This window comes from Microtus ochrogaster, chromosome 15 (assembly GCF_000317375.1).
Source record: "Microtus ochrogaster isolate Prairie Vole_2 chromosome 15, MicOch1.0, whole genome shotgun sequence".
In the NCBI taxonomy this organism is placed as follows: domain Eukaryota; kingdom Metazoa; phylum Chordata; class Mammalia; order Rodentia; family Cricetidae; genus Microtus; species Microtus ochrogaster.
Window position 1 is genome coordinate 27,664,158 of NC_022017.1, and position 5,000 is coordinate 27,669,157.

The 5,000-nt window shown below is 46.1% G+C and overlaps 1 protein-coding gene across 8 annotated transcripts in view; it reads left to right on the forward strand.

Annotated features, from left to right (window-relative positions):
* Pacsin2 (protein kinase C and casein kinase substrate in neurons 2) overlaps positions 1-5,000 on the forward strand; it is a 103,761-nt gene that overhangs the window by 42,758 nt on the left and 56,003 nt on the right. The window lies entirely within an intron of this gene.

The window sequence follows — 5,000 nt, forward strand, 5'->3', positions numbered from 1 at the left end:
GTGTGTTGTGAGCACCAGCTGCAAATTGGTCCAGCGATCTTCTCTGGGGTGGGATGTTGTGGGCTCCAGCTGGTATGTGCAGATGAGCAGAATGGGTTCTTGAGAAAGTGACATCACAGTTGGATACATACAGTGCCTACACAACCCTATAACACTTAACAGCCAAACCAAATTTTCCTGTTTTCTTTTTAAGCTTCAAAGATATATGGCAAGACAAATATTTGAGTAGTTCCTTTCTGGATACAACTTCTAAAAAGTATTGTAGTACTATGATTTTGTGGCATTTTCTATCATTCTTGTGGAGGTGGGCTCTGAACCAAAGTACTGTTTTCTTTTGAAAATTCATGGTAGGTATATGGGACATAAGTCACTTCTGGTGGCTTGAGGATTCAGTCTGGTGTCTGGCCCATGCACGTGGCTATTTGTAAACAGTAACCCCCTTCCCACCAAGTAGCCTTAAAAGCCAGCCAAACTGTGTGCTACAGAACTTTTGCTATCACACTGGTTCCTGCTCCTGGGATGCTTACCCTTTGGCCTGTGGCTTCCTAGTGAGATTCCTGCCTCAAACACCCTGTCTGTGTCCCGTAGTGCTTTTGCTTTTGGAAGAGGTTGCATACTGTGTTGGAAGAAGTTCTTTTTGTGATTGTGAGCCCTGTGAGAACAGAGCCCTTTGTGTTGGAGACCTGGGCCACAGGCATAATGAACTAGTTGTCACCACTCAGGAGGACCCCCCCCCCCCATACACACTTCTCAGCAGAATCCTGCTGGTTCCACATAGCATCCAAGACAGACTGGATTCCATTTTTCAGATGAACGTTGCCTGAAGCCTCAGAAGTATTTTGCCTGATACGATCAGACCACCAGAAGATATGGTCTTGTGAAGAATCAAACTCACAAGTTTCAGAGACCTTGCCTGGTCATGTGCTGTGGCATTATCCTTCCCTTGCTGTTTCTAATTTTCCACTCAGTGACTGTCACCTCTAAGGCAGAACTGCAGCTCCTAGAGGCATCTATCTGCTTTGTCAGACATTTCTTTGGGGCAGGGCCTCTGAAACTGCCGCCTGTGCACAGGAAAAGCATCCACTCCCCCTCTGTGGACACAGGCCCACAGAGGCCCTTTGTATGACAGGAAGTCCTACTTCTAGAGGGGTTGTCTCAAAGTGGAGGGGTTGGAAGGAACTAGAGGGGCTGACCTGGGACACTCTGACTCATGTGTGTTGTTAATAATGCCCTTTGTCTGCTCTTGGGAACCTGATTCAGCAGCCGTTTGCTCTGGCAGACAGAACTCGCTCCTTCTTCCCCTCTTGCCAGCCCTTGGTGAATGTCCCCATTTTCTGTCCCTCTGAACAGAGGACAACCTCCTGACCCACTCTGTATTTTTTTCCCCACTTTGGTTAGAAGAGTCCTTCTGACTCACATGGATCCATGTGGCTTTTCTGGGGGTTGAAATGAAGCTCTTGAGTGGGACATGAGAGCTTAAGGAAGAAGTCACTGACTAAGCAGACACCCCTGACTGGAGGATCTCCAGGGAAGTATCTGATGTGCCTTGACAGTGAGCTGTGGTAGTGTCTGTTAGGCTGGAGCAGAAGGGAGCAGAGTTACAGGTGTCCACAGAACTAGTACCCCAGGTGGCAGCGTCGTGACACACCTCTCTTGTGTAACTGTAGCCTTCTGTCACTTGTTTAAGACTGTTGATTCTGATCTTAAGATACTCTAAAGTGAGAAAAAAGCCATCCTAGCTGTTGGTGCATCCTGTGTGCTCTTCAGCTCTGATCCTTAGCAGATGTGTGCAGGGTGAAATGACCCGACCTCCCCCAGGGTTTCTCTCAGTAACAGCTTTGGCTGTCCTGGAACTCACTTTGTAGACCCTGCTGGCCTCGGATTCACAGAGATCTGCCTGCCTCTACCTTTGAGTGCTAGGATTCAAGGTATGCACACCACCACAAATAAAAAAGATTTATTTATGTGTACATTAAATAGGTCGTGTAGGCTGGTGTCCCTGAAGGCCATCTGGAGGTAAAGGCGGTTGTGAGACACTCAGTGCAGCTACTGTGAATCAAACTCAGGTCCTTTGGGCAAACAGCAAGCGCTCTTAACCACTGAACCATCTATTGAGCCCTGACACATATATTTTTTTAAGATTTGTTATTTTATGTGCATGAGTGTATGTGTACCAAAGTGTACCTGGGACTCACACTAAGAAGAATGTGTTGGATCACCTGGAATTGGAGTTTACCTAAGATTATAAGCTACATAGGACTTGAACCTAGATCCTTTGCAAGGTCGACAAGTGCTCTTAACCTCTGAGCCACCTCTCTAGTCTACTGGTGAAGGGATTCTAATACTGTTGGAATATTACCTTGTCATTTTTTTGGCAGACTGATTTACACATTGTCACAAACCTGTGTGGATATGTTAGTAAGCCAATGAATAGTTCTTTAAGCCTAATGCAAGCTTTGTTGAATGTGGCTACTTGGATTGTTTGTATAGGATACTTGTATTTGGGGCAGAAACCCCCATCAATCAAGTATATTCCATTGAAGCTAAGAAAATATGGCATTTATAATTTGGTTCCTCTAGATTGGAATACTTTCCCACTTTTAAAGAAATCATAGCTTGTAGAAACTCTTGTTACCTAGTCAATCCCACCTTGTACAGAGGTGTGAGCAAGATGTGGGAAGAGGAACTTCTGGCTTGAGCAGCCTACAAGTGCTGGAACCATTTCCTGATGTGGGATTTTCAGACTGATCCACTGTCTGGAACAAAGTAGGGAGGCAGAGTTTACAGGGATGTGAGAGGGTTGCTTGGAGGTGTCTAGAAAGCAGTTAGATATGTGATTTAACCCAAGAACAGATGGGACACAAGGTTGTAGGTGGTTTTATGTATGGGAATGAAGGAGTTTGATCAGGTAGAGTGTTCTGTGGGAGACAGGGCCTGTGACAGTAATGGCAGTCTTGGCCAGAGAAGGTGACAGTGAGGAGTAGGAGGAGCAGGGGGCCTTCTGATTGCTATTTGTTCTCTGCTGAAGGAGGGGGGAGGGAGAGAGAAACAGAGAGAGGTGGGGGAGGTAGATGGAGGTCTCTGGATGTTGCCAGTAGGCTGCTCAGAACGAGGCAAGAGGCTGGCAGTTGGGTTGGTAGCTTTTTTCTAGGCAAGTAAGGAAGGAGCTGACCATAAAGAACTGGCAGTCCTCTTGCTGTGCCCTGGGGCTGAAGCTGTAGCAGTGGTTAGCCCAGGACTATTGAGAAGAAATGTGGTGGGTTCCAGGCCATAGCACAGAACACTGAGGAGAAAGAATTTTCACATTATAACCCTTTGAATTTCTGGTGTCTCTTCCTCATGAATGTGAGCATTAATTCAAAAGAAAACCTGTTTCTTCAGTGACAAAAGCAGGCTTTATGACTATCAGCAGGGCTCTCTGAAAACAAGCACTGAGGGTTTAAGACAGTACCTGCAAAGTCTGAGGGAGAGAGGAATGTTGTGGTGTGTAACCAACATTCTGGGAGGCACTTTGACATTCATGAAGCAGGTAGCCCATGGAAGGACCTCCCAGAGCCCCACCCTGTTTTTCCTCTGTACCGGATAAGACAGGCGGCCTGCCAGCCTCATGAACCACAGGCGCATTTCTCAGTGGAAAGGCCTAGCCCATCTTATAGATGCACCCAGCTTTCTTTTTTCTTTTTTCTTTTTTTTTTGATTTTTTGAGATTTCTCTGTAGCTTTTTTTTGTTCCTGTCCTGGTACTAGCTCTTGTAGACCAGGCTGGCCTCGAGCTCACAGAGATCCGCCTGCCTCTGCCTCCCGAGTGCTGGGATTAAAAGCGTGCGCTACCGCCGCCCGGCCCAGCTTTCTTATTCGAAGGAAGAATATTGTTTCTCTTTTCTCTTGTAAGGCATACACTGAGTCATTTTCCAGGACCCAGACTCGGGCCTTAGTTTTCTTCCACACGTCTCCCCCAGTGCTTTTCACCCACTGAGTTGACTCAGACATGTATACTTGACTAATATTTAAGTGTGTCCCTCATACTAAGCACTGGGGACAAGGAAGAAAATGAATAGCCCTTGTCCCCAAATAACGGATGGCTGTGCTGTTCTGTGTATGTCCAGTTTGAAATGTAAACCACTTTCCTGCCTGTCCTTTATGATGGCCGTGTGTGTCTGTCCTGTCAGTTCACCATTGTTTTCTTAGCTTTGGAGTATTTGACTTGTCTCCAGTTTTTGTTGTTATAAATATTACTGGGATGAACATTTTGTTCAAGCTATTTTTTCCTTTGTGTTTATTTGCTTGGGTCGTATTCCCCAGAGTGGAACTACAGAGTCAGAGGTTGGGAACTCTTATCAGCCTTGTCTATATTTCCAGATTTTTCCATAAAGCTTTTTGACAGTGTAAGAGTATACTCCTGTTTCTTATAGCTCCATCCCAAGAAGTTATTGACCGTTTAATCTCATATTTCACTGTGTCACATCTGTATAGGTTATGCCTCACTAGTGAACAGTGCCAGTTTTCAGGTACTGAACACGACAACAATGTTGGCCTTTTGTCCCCCACTCCCAACTCTCCCACATGTTCCTGTGTGGTTCCTGGGTGTGCAGTCCAGTACACAGTGACCTTAGGGCCAGGTTGATTGAGGAGACCCTGCTCTCTATAGCTGCCAGTTGAGACCTCCTCAGTGGTGGTCACAGCAGAAAGGGCAGTGTTAAGACTTTGTATTAGTTTGGCTGGGTCATTCATGCCACCTGGTTTAGCAGATGCCCATGAGTGCTTCTGCTTCTGTCTGCTCCAGCTCAGTATCCCCCTGATGGTAATGCAAACCGGTGAGTTGTCAGACAGTGTGGTTTTGGGTAGCTGTTTCTCAGGATGACCCAGCAGTTCCTAGTACTCTAGAGAAATGAAGACGTACAATGAAGATGTATGTTCTAGAGAAATGCAGAGACCTGTACACTGATGGCAGAAGATACAAAATAATCCCACACTAGTGCAGAATTACGTACAATGAAGGGT